The sequence below is a fragment of the Schistocerca cancellata genome, chromosome 8, assembly GCF_023864275.1.
Source record: "Schistocerca cancellata isolate TAMUIC-IGC-003103 chromosome 8, iqSchCanc2.1, whole genome shotgun sequence".
In the NCBI taxonomy this organism is placed as follows: Eukaryota; Metazoa; Arthropoda; class Insecta; order Orthoptera; family Acrididae; genus Schistocerca; species Schistocerca cancellata.
The window spans coordinates 206485350-206502968 of NC_064633.1; positions in this window are offsets into that span (position 1 = coordinate 206485350).

Genomic DNA, 17619 nt, shown 5'->3' on the forward strand with positions numbered 1-17619 from the left:
AATTGACTTAAATAGTTTGTATTGCACACTTTTGAACTTGTAAAACTAGCATAGCTTGATGAGCTACACCAAAAAATTGCCCTGTATGTTATGGATGGAAGGTAAGTGAAAAGTAAGTGAAAAATGCCAGTCACCTATATCTGACAACATTTGCATTTCATATGAAAGTTTGTTAATGTGCTTCAGCAATTCTGTGGTATGCATCTTCCAATTGCATTTATTATCGAGTTGTAATCCCAAATTCTTCTATATGCTTATTGTGATATTTTAGACATATACTGAGGTTTATTCATTGCAATGCTTATTGTATCATCTGCAAACAAACTTGCTATCTGGTAATTTTGCTGATGAAAGCTCATTAATGTACAAAAAAAGATGTAAAAGCTCTAAGATGGAACCTTATGGGCCGCCACACACAATTAGTTCCCACCTGGATGGTGAATGGTAGCGTTCCATTTAATACATTTGTTTCCGGCCAGAGAGACAGAATATGAACCATTTTGTGGCATTTTCTGTTAAGGTATAATATTCCAATTTACTTAAAAGGATATTGCAAATTAGAGGAGTCAAATTCCTCTGATAGACAACAGAATTTACCATTAGACTGTAATTTAAATTTACCATCTGATTACACAAGAGATATTTCAATAATCATTTGTATTAAAGCCCTTGGACTTCCTTTGGTATGTTTAAAGTAGAAGCAATCGTGTTGGAAGAACATCCGCAACTGAGCGTTGTACTAGAGGTTGAAAATACCGCTTCAGTGGTAAATTTCTTTTATTATCACGATTGGTTTCGGGCTCTCATAAGCCCATCCTCAGGTGTCGCAACTGAGCGCAGAACAGGGAGTCTGCGCTCATGGGTAGAACGCCGCGCTTAGTACACGTCCACCGCGGCACTCAGGGGACCACAACACAGTAGCTACACCTGGGGATGAGAGCCGAAACCGGTCATAATAATAAAATAAATTTATAACTGAAGCGGTATTTTCAACCTCCAGTATGTTTAAAGTATCGTACACAATCTTCGGCCCTAAGACCAGCCAAGGTAATGTGACATTTTGCTTGCCCGTATTCTTAGTTCGCACTTGATGCTGTTGTTCTAGTTCTAAAATGAATTCTGCCGTCTGGAGCTACTAACATTACTCGACCGATTATACAATTAAAAGGAAATAAAGAAATGAAAATCACTAAAACAAAATAATTATCTCCTGTAACATATCACAAATTGTTTTACGTTTTAATGACTTTTTGCATGGTTAATACTCTTTAGCAATTTGCTCAATCCTTGTCAAACAGTTGGCACATCTGTCTCATCTGCAAGACTTGTCTCTATGCAATATAAATAAGAGACAAAACTGTATACAACAAAGCGGTTTGAAATGGGATGTTTCTGTTACACACTGTGTCGTCACTGAATAATGATCCTTACCAAATATCTCGGAATTCCGACTTTCCCTTTCCCACAAATGGACCAACGAAATGTTGATACTGTTTTTTTACAACTGTAGATCGTACTGCATTTGATGAAGTCCACAACGTGAAGAACTGGAACCCCACAGTATTTGTCGTCGCTTGTGGTCTCAGAAGTGCTTCCTTGACTTCATTCAAACTGATCTTGGACACAACTCGAAACGGTGAATGATATTCTCGTTGGCCAAGACCATTACTTTATTGAAGATGGTATAATTCTTGCAGTTTCATCTGCAATATACATCTAAGAATTGTATGTTGGTCTTCCCTTGATTTAAACTGTTATTTGTTGTCTTTATTTGATATTTGTACGTATATTAACTATTCACTCGAGAAAAGAAACAGAGACAATTAGTAGACCTCGATAGTTTTCAATGGAAACAAAATACAAGTCCACATTAGTACTTACAATTTTCCTGTAATATAAAGAGTGATCATGGAATATATTAGAATATTGCATTTTATTTCCTGAAAATATGAAATTTTCAAACGCCCATGATTCCCTCTTTTTAGCCAACAACATTCAGTGAAAGTACTAAATTCAACGAAAATAAATAAAAGTAGTATGATTTTCAACCTAGTTCAAGGCTTTTTGGGATGATGTGGTTTCGGTGGCCTGCTTGCCAGTTTCGTTGCTTACTTTCGCAAGAATTTCTCATTTGATCTCACGAGCGTGATTAGTCATCAGTGCATGAGTTAAAAGTCTGATACTAACTAGAGCGGAGCCAAGGACATGCCGATGCGTATTCAGTGATCACTAACTTCCTTTGGCTGCACTCTGTATGCGAAAGAAAAATGGTTCAAATGGCTCTGAGCACTATGGGACTTAAATTCTGAGGTCATCAGTCCCCTAGACCTAGAACTACTTAAACCTAACTAACCTAAGGACGTCACACTCATCCATGCCCAAGGCAGGATTCAAACCTGCGACCGTAACGGTCGCGCGGTCCCAGACTGAAGCGCCAGTTGTGCCAGACCTTGCTGGGACGCAGGCGGCGTACACTACACCGGTACGATGTGGCGTGTGGTTTCTAATGACCCAGCATAAACAAGGCAGGTAGAAATTTAGCAGATAGCCCACTCCTGGACAATATGTTGCTATTGGCCAGTGACTCGTGATGTCACAGTGGAGACAACAGTGCTGCGAACTTCAGTACTTTGCGCCAAGGATGGGACTGCCAGTGGGAAGTAACCATGGGAAAAGAACAGAACAACTAATGAAAGGATAACATTCTACCAATCGGATCATGCAATGTCAGAAGTTTGAACGTAGTAGGGAAGCTACAAAATCTGAAAAGGAAAGTGCAAAGCATCAGAGTGGATATAGTAGGGGTTATGTAGTGAAATGGAAAGAAGATAAGGATTTTTGATCAGACAAGTACAGGATACTATCAACAGCAACAGAAAATGGTATAAAAGAATGGGAATCGTTCTGAGTATTAAGGTAGGGCAGAAACTGAGTTATTGTGAAGAGTTCAGTGACAGGGTAGTTCAAAAGTGTTCAAATGTGTGTGAATTCCTAGGGGACCAAACTGTTGAAGTCATCGATCTCTAGACTTACACACTAATTAAGCTAACATATGGTAAGAACACCCCCCCCCCCCCGCACACACACGCCATAGGGACGACTCGAACCTCCCGCGGGAAGAGCCGCGTGATCCTTGATATGGCGCCTCAAACCACGCGGCCATTTCGCGCGGACGAGGTAGTTCTCATCAGATTCGATAGCAAACCAACGCCGACAATTATAGTTCAGATGCCCCTGCCGACATCCCAAGCAGAAAATGAGAAGGTAAAGTGTATGAGGATGTTGAACTGGTAACTCAGTATATAAAGGGGGATGAAAATCTAATAATCGTGAGGAACTGGAATGCGGTTGTAGAGAAAGGATCCCATACAGACGAACAATACTCTAAGACTGGACGAACTAAAGCATTGCAAGCAATTTCCTTTGTTGAAGGACTGCATCGCTTCAGGATTCTACCAATAGAGTTCGCCTAACCCATTTTTTGTGTAATCTGATCATTCCATTTGAGATCATTTCGAATAGTCACACCCAGATACAGAACATGACCCCAACTTCAGAGCCGTGGCTGACACATTCGTAGGCAACTTCACACCAGTTGAGGATTAATTGATGAACCCCACCTCCAACTCGTGCAACCAAGTTTTCCCGTCTTTTTTGCGACGGAGGCGGCACCGGATGACGGTATGGAAACCTAGGAACAAGTAAAACACCAACACTCTCTCTCTTATATTCTAAGAAGACTGGAGGATGTGACTAGACTGAGTACGCCGTGCTCAGGGAACTATCACCTGCCGACCTCTTACCGATCTATTTAATGATATACTAAGAACTGGCGACTGCTCCTTTGCTTGGAAACATCCCTAGACTAGGGAAGGATGCAAGACTGCCACAAAATTGCAGGCCTTTGCCTCTCCTCCCTAAAGTATCATAAGTCTTCGAACGCTTGAACACTAAAATTCTTTCGGCACACGTACATAGAGAGAACTTGATAGCACCAGAACAGTTTGGTGTTCGGCGCGACCGTAGCGCGCACCAACACCCTGCACCATAGAGGATGCGATGGGAACCCTGCAGCGTCAAGGGTACTCAGGGGCCTCCTCTACAAACTTTTGTATTCGTCCATGATGCTACTCCATGCGGGTCTAAAATGAATGTGCGCAACGCTAAAATGAACATTTGGCCCTGTCTGATTACCCCCTGAAGCAGATCTTTGGATCTCTTAATTCTATAAATTACCATTTAAACAAAATGAATGATGAAGGCAACTAATCCTAGTAAACGATAAACGTTGTTCCTGCTTATATATGTATTGTAGATTAGGAAAACCGCCGGCCGCGGTGGTCTAGCGGTTCAGGCGCTCAGTCCGGAACCGCGCGACCGCTGCGGTCGCAGGTTCGAATCATGCCTCGGGTATGGATGTGTGTGATGTCCTTAGGTTAGTCAGGTTTAAGAGTTCTAAGTTCTAGGGGACTGATGACCTAAGATGTTAAGTCCCATAGTGCTCAGAGCCTTTTGAACCATTTTTTTAGAAAAACCTTTATGTTACAAAGTTTAAATTTCCTAAGTAAAATTACTAATCAATTGCCCAACTCTGCCCCTTAATATGACTGAGCGGTCTAATACGAGGGTAATCCCAAAGGTAAGGTCTCCTATTTTATATAAGTACATAGACGTGTTTATTTCTACAATGGTTAACATCAGTTAACAGCTTGAACATTTAGCTATTTTTCGACATAATCACCATTGCAGTCGATGCATTTTTGCAGACGCTGTGACAGTTTTTGTATGCCCATGCCATACCAGCTCGCTGCCATGCTGTTTAGAAAGTTATGAACATCTTCCTTCACCTTGTCGTCGGAGCTGAATCGCTGGGACCGCAATTAACGCTGACAGGTACTGTGAGACTCTGAAAAAACTCAAACGGGCAATTCAGAACCGGAGAAGAGTAATGTTGAGCAGGGCGTACACGTTCTCCATGACAACGCTCGCCCACACGTCGCTCCTGCTACAGTTTCAGTGGAACATAATCACCCACCCACCCTATACTCCCGACTTGGAGTCCAGTGACAATCACCTGTTCCCTAGGTTAAAAGAGCATCTGGCCGGAAAGCGATTCAACTCCGACGTCTAGATGAAATAAGAAGTTCATAACTTTCTAAACAGCATGATGGCGAGCTGGTATGACATGGGCATACAATAACTGCCACAGCGTTTACAAAAATGCATCGACAGCAATGGTGATTATGTCGAAAAATAGCTAAATGTTCAAGCTGTAAACTGATGTAAACCATTGTAGAAATAAACAGGTCTATGTACTTATAAAAAAATAGGATATCTTACTTTTGGGATTACCCTCGTATCAATAACGCGAAATGACTGACATCATCTACGTACCAAACACTAGAAGACACTACTTTCAAAGATGATCTGCGGTGGTGTGGAACCTCAGTGGAAATAAACTAACGTGCTCCTTTAAAAAAAAAAAATAGAGGTTGTGCCCCTCCACACCCTTACCGGCATGATGGCCAACAGAAGAGATCTACTGCCATCTCTGCATAAGGGTTAGTATTCACTTAAGTGAGGTGTCGCAGAATGTGGGTACTGCGATTTTTGTGTACGTCTGGTTAAGGTTAACCATTAATACGCGCTCATCTGGAGATAGATTGGGTCGAAATCGAACGAAGGGTAGCGGTTTGAAAGGCAGAGGAAAAAAGTGCCAAGGCAAGAGCCAAGGGAAAAAGCCTCTGCGATAGTTAGGTCGGGTGGCCACTAACGTGATCACAGCTGTTCAGCTTTTATAGCCCCAATAAGCCGAAGCAATTTGCGATATGAGCGTATGAACGCGTCCGGTGCGGTGAAGTGATGGTTCTCGTACTCTACTGCGACGATGGAAGAACTCTAGCCAGAAATAAACTCTTTCAACCACTAGGACGGCAGAAGGCGGTCCTCTGACTAATATACTCTTGTAATGTCTTCTCCTCTCTGTGTTCTACAGACGAGAAACGCGAACTCTCAGCCCCAAGGACGGAGTTCAGATAACGTCTCAACATGTGAGTATAGGCAGAGGAAGTGCTGTCAATTACTGAACGCTGCGTACTCAACGATGACTTCCAACCCGGAGGTGAAGTCCGTCCGTCCCAACAAAGCTGTTATCGAGCGACTCACACACGGGTGCTCACAACAGAAGACCTCGTGTCTCCATCGCTGGCTTCCAAGCAAGGTTTGACTTCCCACCGTCGTAATTCCGAAAACGAACCATATTCCCGAAACCACGGAATATTCTCTCACTCTACAGATTTTTACGAACGCCGATCAACCATATTTTAGTCTTTTGTCGTCCAGTGCGGAAAGTTTGCGAGGAAAAACCTGTACTCTTGCAATGGTACGCTTCTGAGTAAAAATCCATGGAAATAACCCAGCCTGTGTGGTTTCCGAGGTGCCGCTCTTCGTTCCTCTCACCTGCGTCCACGATTTCCGTAGTTTCCGATGTATAATCCTTCAGGTTCGGCTACCAAAACGGCCGTTCGCGACTCTATTGTGCTCCAGAGCTTAGGTGCTACGACGTCCTACTTCCTGTATTTAAGCGGGACCAACACACCTATATGGGCCTTCCACCAAGGGCTTAAGTTCCGTCTGCCATTTCATTTCCACTGGCGTTCCAACCTCTATTAGTATGATAATAAAGACACTCCGTCACCTTTCATGCAATAAGCGTTAACAGTTATTTAAAATGGTTCAACTGGCTCTGAGAACTATGGGACTTCACATCTGTGGTCATCAGTCCCCTAGAACTTAGAACTACCTAAACCTAACTAACGTAAGGACGTCACACACATCCATACCCGAGGCAGGATTCGAACCTGCGACCGTACCAGTCGCGCGGTTCCGGACTGAGCGCCTAGAACAGCTCGGCCACTGCGGCCGGCAATAGTTATTTACAAGGCATACGTGACAATGTCAGTCTCCTTTAAATAATCATATATACGATGTACTACCTATCAAATAAAACCTAATGTGGTTGTAGATCATGGCAAAGTATGTGGATGAGTGCTTGTAAGGTTCGAAATTATAGCCACCTTACATTGGGGGTACCGCCACCACACGTCAGCATCATCCAGTCATACTTGCGTGATCGCACACTTAATACTCGCGCTGAAGATGGTATATCAACAGCGAGGCCTACACAGCGGCAGTACCGCAAGGTTCTGTCCATAGTTCCTTCTGTGCTCCCTGTAAACCTTCGATATTCTCAAGAGCGAGAAACTGTCATTGGCGCTGTACTCGGACTACACCGCTCTTTACGTAAGAGGCAAAAAAGTAGATGACCTTCGCCGGCGCTTACAGACAGCTTGTGATGCGGTTGATGCTGGGGCCACTAGAGGTCGCTTCACACTTGTCCGGCTGGTGGGAGAATGGGGGGGGGGGGGGAGGCGCTTCTCACATGAGCCCGTCTGCCATGTACACGGCGCTTTGGCCACCGGCGACTGTACCTGACAGATTGTAGCGACTACAGCACGTCACGTGTTTACACTTGTACGCGTACTCTTAAATTTCTACATAGAATTAAGCTAATGGATCGCAACAAATTACTACCACCTAGACGACTGAAGAAAAAATAAATACGATGCGACGGCTTCCTCCAGTAAACATGAGAAGGGACGATGTGGGGGTATTGTTCGTACGATTCTATACCCTGAGAAATGATGGTAACACTTTTTTCATCTATTTTTGACGATCTACGTTTAAGAATACGAGGTGTGACAAAAAAGTAATGAGACTGACGTGAAAAAAAAATTGCTTACCATTTTAGTCAAGTTTAGTGCTGTCTTCTTCCAAGTAGTCCCCTTCTGATTGCACACACTTTTTCCAGCGCTTCTGCCATTGATGGTGACATTTCTGGAAATCATCATCTGTAATATCCTCCAAGACCCTCGCCACAGCTTTTTGGACATCTTGTGTTGTTTGAAAATGGTATCCTTGACCGCCGTTTTGACTCTTGGAAATAGAAACAAGTCGCACAGAGCGATATCTGGTGAATAAGGTGGCTGTGGTAGTACTAAAATTTGTTTTGAGGTTAAAAACTGCTGTGCTGACAGAGCAGTATGGGATGGCGCATTATCGTGATGCAGAATCCAATTATCAGCAATGTTCTCATGGGCACGAAGAACTCTTCTAAAATTTCTTTGTAGTACTATTGGTAAACCCTTCGTACAGGAGGCACCCACTCTTTATGAACAATTCTCTTGGAATCAAAGAACTACACAAGCACACTGAGCGGACGATTTGGATGGGATTCGGTTAATGAAAAGGGGACATACAATTCAAGGTTTATTTACCCAAAACAATTAATTAATTGTAATAAATTACACTGTGGCTTACAAATTACAGTGACACAAACAAATCAAGCTGCTGACAATATGAGGTAATAAAAATGTTATATGCCACAGGTGAACAGAGAAACTTACTTGTGTCGTTTGAAACACTGCCAAACAAAACTGTTCAGAATTTGATGGCTCAAATGGTTCAAATGGCTCTGAGCACTATGGGACTCAACATGTTAGGTCATAAGTCCCCTAGAACTTAGAACTACTTAAACCTAACTAACCTAAGGACATCACACACACCCATGCCCGAGGCAGGATTCGAACCTGCGACCGTAGTAGTCCCGCGGTTCCGAACTGCAGCGCCAGAACCGCTAGACCACCGCGGCCGGCTAGAATTTGATACATTAACAAATAATCATTGTGCATTAAACTACATACTTTCACCTAATACAGTTAAATTTTATAATGTGAAGCACAAATGTATAATTTACAATCAAATTTTCAGTCGAAGTTACTCCTTCCTATCCCTTCTTTAAAAAGAGTGATAAAATTTCCAAAAGGTATCTCAATTAAAAATGCCCTAAAACCCTTAACACAACACCACATACATGACTAGCTCAAATAATAAACATATGTACGGCAAAGCCCAACATTTTATTCCTTACAGAAAGTTTCCTGATTTCAACAGCGCAGACCACATTCAAACTCTAGCCAACATGGGCCCACTTGCCGGTCAAAACATGTTACGGCAGCGGGGAAGCTTACATAGGTAATAAAAGAACACAGGCCACCTAGCAATCTCACCAAAATAAGATTACACGAAGGAGGAAGAGGGGTGGGGGGAACATAATAAATACCATAAGCAAGTGCACTTGCCAAACCTACTACTAAAAATACAGTATAAAAGGATCTCAATTAATGACAAAATCCGGGATAGGCCCGGCAATATTGCACCTGAGCGCTAGTAGCCAAAATAAGGTTGACAGATACCAAGGTCTGACACCATCATAGGGCTAACTGGCATAACAAATAAATAAGAGTAAAAAAACAAGCAAATGGCAATGCCCAAGAATTTAAATAGGATTAAGTACACACGAGGCTAAAATCAATTGCTAGCACCTTGGACATCGTCTTAGGATTAATTGATACTACAAATAAATAAAGGTAAAAGAACAGGCAAATGACAATACCCAGCAATTTAAATAAAAGTAAGTAAGCACAAGGCTAAAAGCAATTGCTAGCAACTTAACAAGCATACATAAAAATATCAGACTGCTGCCACATCACATAACGGAACAGGCGCGCGCGCAGTCCCCAGCAAGCCAGAAAAGCAATAACACACACTCCAGCAACCGAGCCAGCCTGACCACCGTAATTTCAACTCAGAATCAGGGGGCGTGAGCACACCGGGTCCACGCAAAACACACACTGCCAAATACAGGGTTATTACAAATGATTGAAGCGATTTCACAGCTCTACAATAACTTTATTATTTGAGATATTTTCACAATGCTTTGCACACGCATACAAAAACTCAAAAAGTTTTTTTAGGCACTCACAAATGTTCGATATGTGCCCCTTTAGTGATTCGGCAGACATCAAGCCGATAATCAAGTTCCTCCCACACTGCGTAGCATGTCCCCATCAATGAGTTCGAAAGCATCGTCGATGCGAGCTCGCAGTTCTGGCACGTTTCTTGGTAGAGGAGATTTAAACACTGAATCTTTCACATAACCCCACAGAAAGAAATCGCATGGGGTTAAGTCGGGAGAGCGTGGAGGCCATGACATGAATTGCTGATCATGATCTCCACCATGACCGATCCATCGGTTTTCCAATCTCCTGTTTAAGAAATGCCGAACATCATAATGGAAGTGCGGTGGAGCACCATCCTGTTGAAAGATGAAGTCGGCGCTGTCGGTCTCTAGTTGTGGCATGAGCCAATTTTCCAGCATATCCAGATACACGTGTCCTGTAACGTTTTTTTCGCAGAAGAAAAAGGGGCCGTAAACTTTAAACCGTGAGATTGCACAAAACACGTTAACTTTTGGTGAATTGCGAATTTGCTGCACGAATACGTGAGGATTCTCTACCGACCAGATTCGCACATTGTGTCTGTTCACTTCACCATTAAGAAAAATGTTGCTTCATCACTGAAAACAAGTTTCGCACTGAACGCATAATCTTCCATGAGCTGTTGCAACCGCGCCGAAAATTCAAAGCGTTTGACTTTGTCATCGGGTGTCAGGGCTTGTAGCAATTGTAAACGGTAAGGCTTCTGCTTTAGCCTTTTCCGTAAGATATTCCAAACCGTCGGCTGTGGTACGTTTAGCTCCCTGCTTGCTTTATTCGTCGACTTCCGCGGGCTACGCGTGAAACTTGCCCGCACGCGTTCAACCGTTTCTTCGCTCACTGCAGGCCGACCCGTTGATTTCCATTACGGAGACACCCAGAAGCTTTACACTGCGCATACCAATCGCCGAATGGAGTTAGCAGTTGGTGGATCTTTGTTGAACTTCGTCCTGAAGTGTAGTTGCACTGTTATGACTGACTGATGTGAGTGCATTTCAAGCACGACATACGCTTTTTTCGGCTCCTGTCGCCATTTTGTCTCACTGCGTTCTCGAGCGCTCTGGCGGCAGAAACCTGAAGTGCGGCTTCAGCCGAACAAAACTTTATGAGTTTTTCTACGTATTTGTAGCGTGTCGTGACCATATGTCAATGAATGGAGATACAGTGAATTTATGAAACCGCTTCAATCATTTGTAATAGCCCTGTAATTCCCACCAACAGATACGGCTGCCCCCGGGCGGGAAAACGGGGGCGACGACCGGGTACACACCAGCAGAAAACTCGACACCTAGACTCCGGCCAAAACGGAATCACGCAGAAAATATAAACAACAGCTGAAGTAAGGTGAAACGAACCCTGCCGCGCAGACCGGACAGAGCAAACACACAGAAAGCCTGCCCTGCAGTCCTTACAACTCCTGGGTGCGGAAACCCAGCCTCGAGCGATCGCGTGCGGGGATCCATCAGTTGTCGACTACAGCACATCCCCAACACGCCACGCCGCCCAACGGCCAAATCAACGAGGCCCGCCAACAACGAGACTAAACCTCCGTGCCGGGGCGGAAGGCAAAATACCACCAGCTCGGTGCGAATCCAACTGCCGAACCGAGCGCGCGCGGCCCTCCGCGAAAAACCAGCCTCAGCGCCTGTGGAGGCCGAACCAGACGGAAACAGAAATACAAACCGCTATCGATAGTGCCGGATACGCAACGCGCCAGAGAAATGGCACACACGCATTTCACTTTTGACTTTGGCATGCGAGCTTTATTTTGTCTGGGTGATCCCTTTGAGCACCATTGCGAACTTTGGCGTTTTGTCTCTGGATCATACTGAAAACCCTTCTGAAGCTTACCGTAAGTTGCATTTTCACCCAATTTAACGCAAAACGAAATTGCATACCGTTGCGCAGTATTATGCGCTTCCATTTCCATGACGAGAGACACAAACACGTGTTAACTTACTACAGCACAACTCACGACTGAGCAGTTGCATCGATGTGATGCTTGGACTAGAAGCAGCTTATAGACCAAGGTCAAAGATATTGTGCCTATGCAAGCCTGCAGGGTTGCCACATCTTGCAAAGAAAATCTGACCGGTGTGTCAGACCCACCATACTTGCTCCGGACACTGCGAGAGGGCTGTACAAGCAATGATCACACGCACGGCACAGCGGACACACCAGGAACCGCGGTGTTGGCCGTCGAATGGCGCTAGCTGCGCAGCATTTGTGCACCGCCGCCGTCAGTGTCAGCCACTTTGCCGTGGCATACGGAGCTCCATCGCAGTCTTTAACACTGGTAGCATGCCGCGACAGCGTGGACGTGAACCGTATGTGCAGTTGACGGACTTTGAGCGAGGGCGTATAGTGGGCATGCGGGAGGCCGGGTGGACGTACCGCCGAATTGCTCAACACGTGGGGCGTGAGGTCTCCACAGTACATCGATGTTGTCGCCAGTGGTCGGCGGAAGGTGCACGTGCCCGTCGACCTGGGACCGGACCGCAGCGACGCACGGATGCACGCCAAGACCGTAGGATCCTACGCAGTGCCGTAGGGGACCGCACCGCCACTTCCCAGCAAATTAGGGACACTGTTGCTCCTGGGGTATGGGCGAGGACCATTCGCAACCGTCTCCATGAAGCTGGGCTACGGTCCCGCACACCGTTAGGCCGTCTTCCGCTCACGCCCCAACATCGTGCAGCCCGCCTCCAGTGGTGTCGCGACAGGCGTGAATGGAGGGACGAATGGAGACGTGTCGTCTTCAGCGATGAGAGTCGCTTCTGCCTTGGTGCCAATGATGGTCGTATGCGTGTTTGGCGCCGTGCAGGTGAGCGCCACAATCAGGACTGCACACAGGGCCAACACCCGGCATCATGGTGTGGGGAGCGATCTCCTACACTGGCCGTACACCACTGGTGATCGTCGAGGGGACACTGAATAGTGCACGGTACATCCAAACCGTCATCGAACCCATCGTTCTACCATCCCTAGACCGGCAAGGGAACTTGCTGTTCCAACAGGACAATGCACGTCCGCATGTATCCCGTGCCACCCAACGTGCTCTAGAAGGTGTAAGTCAACTACCCTGGCTAGCAAGATCTCCGGATCTGTCCCCCATTGAGCATGTTTGGGACTGGATGAAGCGTCGTCTCACGCGGTCTGCACGTCCAGCACGAACGCTGGTCCAACTGAGGCGCCAGGTGGAAATGGCATGGCAAGCCGTTCCACAGGACTACATCCAGCATCTCTACGATCGTCTCCATGGGAGAATAGCAGCCTGCATTGCTGCGAAAGGTGGATATACACTGTACTAGTGCCGACATTGTGCATGCTCTGTTGCCTGTGTCTATGTGCCTGTGGTTCTGTCAGTGTGATCATGTGATGTATCTGACCCCAGGAATGTGTCAATAAAGTTTCCCCTTCCTGGGACAATGAATTCACGGTGTTCTTATTTCAATTTCCAGGAGTGTATTTAATTTATAAAGAGAATGAATCAGCTGATGAGGTTTTGGGGTGGTTTGAACCAGTAGGGAACGTGCAAAACTTCCATGCGAAGTCTTTGGTAGTGGAATTGTAGTGTATGGTGCTGGCTGTCCAGTGCTGAATGATATCCACGGCATGTGCTAGCATAAACAACCACACCTGTACTGTCTGATTCTTTTTTGGCTATTTCAGAAACGATGAGTAACGCAATAAACTGGAATCACACTCCTTCATTTTAGTAGAACGGAATCATTCCATTTGAAAAACGACTTATGCCAATCTGGCCTTTGCTTCATGATGCGAATTAGTTCAGCTATCTTCGGTTTCCATTTCTTTTGTTTTTGATTTTTGTGTAAGTAGTGTTGCCTTTTTACTGTAATTAGTAAAAAAAAACTCCTCCCGAACAGGCCATGAAGGCTCAACGGTATCGACCGGCCGCCATTTCACCCTCATCCCATAGGCATCACTGGATGCGGATATGGGGGAGCACGTGGTCAGCACACCGCTCTCCCGGCCGTATGTCAGTTTCCGAGACCGGAGCCGCTACTTCTCAGTCAAGTAGCTCCTCAGTTTGCCGCACAAGGGCTGAGTGCACCCTGTTTGCCAACAGCGCTCGGCAGACCCGATGGTCACCCATCCAAGTGCTAGCCCAGCCCGAAAGCGCTTTAACTTCGCTGATCTGACGGGAACCGGTGTTATCACTGCGGAAAGGCCGTTGGTACTTCAATTAGTACTTCCAAGAAAACTTCCACAATCGTGCAACAGGTACGAAATGTTCAAACAAACATATTTTCGTAAGAAATATGACACGAACAGTGAAGACTGGGAAAAAATATGTCATATGCCGCGTGCGTGAACGCCAACAATGCTCCAAAACCGCCACTCCATTCGTAGAGTCCGTGCAGGATACAGGTACCCGCAGGGACCAGTTTTCGTCCAAAGCATTGAGCGAGTTCATTCATTTGTTCAGAAGGGGAGGCCGACAGTGTTTGCCACCGATCGGCGATGACAGAATCGAGGCGCACGCCCAGTAATCTTTCTGAAATAATTTTACGGAAACTATTCGCTAAAAAATTTTCATTTTTTCGTTATTTGTAGCTTTCTTTGTCAAGTTCATGGTGATGTGACCATCATTTCGTTAATGATCATAGTTATTGTGATATTCTCATGGAAGTAAAGACACTGCGAGAAATTCGAAACAGTTTGCAGTGAGAAATAGGGGTCGCTATGATTTTCTTGTTTGGTGCATACTGCGTAATACACTACGGGCCATTAAAATTGCTACACTAAGAAGAAATGTAGATGATAAACTGGTATTCATTGGACGAATATATTATACCAGAACTGACATGTTATTACATTTTCACGCAATTTGGGTGCATAGATCCTGAGAAATCAGTACCCAGAACAACCACCTCTGGCCGTACTAACGGCCCTGATACGCCTGGGCTTAGAGCCAAACAGAGCTTAGATGGCGTGTACGGGTACAGCTGCCCATGTAGCTTCAACACGATACCACAGATCATTGAGAGTAGTGACTGGCGTATTGTGACGAGCCAGTTGCTCGGCCACCATTGACCAGACGTTTTCAATTGGAGAGAGATCATGAGAATGTGCTGGTCAGGGCAGCAGTCGAACATTTTCTGTATCCAGAAAGGTCCGTACAGGAGCTACAACATGCGGTCGTGCATTATCCTGCTGAAATGTAGGGTTTTGCAGGGATCGAATGAAGGATAGAGCCACTGGTCGTAACACATCTGAAATGTAACGTCCACTGCTCATAGTGCTATCAATGCGAACAAGAGGTGACCGAGACTTGTAACCAATGGCACACCATACCATCACGCCGGGTGATACGCCAGTATGGCGATGACGAATACACGCTTCCAATGTGCGTTCACCGCGATTTCGACAAACACGGATGCGACCATCATGTGCTGTAAACAGAACCAGGATTCATCCGAAAAAATGCCGTTTTGCCATTCTTGCACCCAGGTTCGTCGTAGAGTGCAACATCGCAGGCGCTCGTGTCTGTGATGCAGCGTCAAGGGTAACCGCAGCCATGGTCTCCGAGCTGATAGTCCATGCTGCTGCAAACGTCGTCGAACTGTTCGTGCAGATGGTTGTTGTCTTGCAAACGTCCCCATCTGTTGACTCAGGGATCGAGACGTGGCTGTACGATCCGTTACAGCCATGCGGATAAGATGTCTCTCATCTCGACTGCTAGTGATACGAGGCCGTTGGGATCCAGCACGGCGTTCCGTATTACCCTCCTGAACCCACCGAGTCCATATTCTGCTAACTGTCATTGGATCTCGACCAACGCGAGCAGCAATGCCGCGGCACGATAAACCGCAATCGCGATAGGCTACAATCCGACCTTTATCAAAGTCTGAAACGTGAGGCATCACAACAACGTTTCACCGGGTAACGCCAGTCAACTGCTGTTTGTGTATGAGAAATCGGTTGGGAACTTTCTTCATGTCAGCACGTTATAGGTGCCGCCACCGGCGCCAACCTTGTGTGAATGCTCTGAAAAGCTAATCATTTGCATATCACAGCATCTTCTTCCCGTCGGTTAACTATCGCGTCTGTAGCACTTCACCTTCGTGGTGTAGCAATTTTAATGTCCAGTAGTGTATGTTGTTGTCCATCAAATTTAGCTAGCATATCGAGTTTTTCTTTAGGCTTGGGTAGAAGTCTCAATCTGTCGCCAGTCTCGAGAAAACTGATCCGATATAGCGCATTTATTAGCGCGACTAGAACCAAGTCAAATGCTCCAACATTCATTTGTAAAACGCAGAAAAAACCTGTGGTTCCCTAACACGCAGTAGTTCAAGTTTCAGATTCAAGTTAAAACTCAGTTAAGATGTCAGGCGTGTCTCCCACCAAGCCATCTAGAAGATATCGAAACTGGTGGTCGTGCGATAAAGCGCGAGACTGGTAACCAAGAGGCCGTGGGATCGAATCCCGGTCGTGTTACAGATTCTTCATTCTGTGTTTTAATCTGATCTTCACCTATCAACGACGTGAATAACCAGAAAGAACATGTGGTTCGAATTCCACGTTAAACTGTTAAGTCCCTTTTCCCTGGTTGGATAACTGGAGTAGGTTCTCCATACCCAACTCGCCGAAGGGGTGTCCAATTGTAAGACTAGGACCAAGCTGTTGAGTGACACGAAGCTATTGTGATTAGCCAGAGAATAGTTCCTCTGTTCAAAAAGTAGAGGGGAGAAATTGGTTGGGTTTGAAATGTACAAATACTCAGTCGCTCTAACATTCTGCGTGGTGTCTGTTTGTTCTAAGTCGTGTCTCCCTACTATTTTCGCGCAACGACGCTCTGAGCGTGTTTTTTAGGGAATTGACTAGTTTGAACCTGGGACCTGTTGCTGGTAAGGAGACGCCAGACCACACATGACATGTAGAGTTCAGAAGAGTTCAGTGAGACTAGAGATGATATAACCAAATACTTAATGATTTCAGCGTCAGCTCCACTGCTCTCCCTGTAAAAGAATCTTAATACTAACTAAATTTAGTGGAAGGGGTTCAAGGCTTTCCTATTTTTAGTTAGCTGCTAAAATAACGTCGAAAAAGCAGTTAAATTTACCATTGGAAATTTTATTCTACTCACAAAACATTGTTTATAAATTGCGCTGTTGATAAAAGGAAATATTTTAATACAGGATGATAAAAACCAACAGCGTTCAACAAAACTGTGAACGAATATTCCCTGAGTGGGTTTCCAAGTTCTACAATGGATCGAAGGATGACCTATGCCATATCACATCTATAATCTAGGTTTAAATTAAGTTTCACAAAAGAGAAAAGTATCAAAATGGTCTACAGTGACCCTCAATTATCTTTAATTACTTATCTAACTTGTCGTAAATTACAGTGGCTGGTGTGGCTTCTCAATAATTATATAACAGAACAATCATCGCGTTTCAGATTTTAACTTACGTAGCAAATGTGAATACCATGAGCTTCAATTGACGATCGACACTAGTATTACGTAAAAAGGGGATGTAACAGATGAGACTTCTGCAGTTCTGAGTGAAGCCTTATGCGCTCAAAAATGCGGCATCGCGTTCGTTCATTACCTTGTCGGTGTTCGTCAGGGGGCGGCAGGTGGCACAGCTCCACGCACCTCACCGTCTCGGAAGCAACTCTCTCCTAACTTCTCCTTACCTCAATTTACCTAAGTTGGTTTAAAACAAACTATCTGGCTGTGTTTTCACCTGAC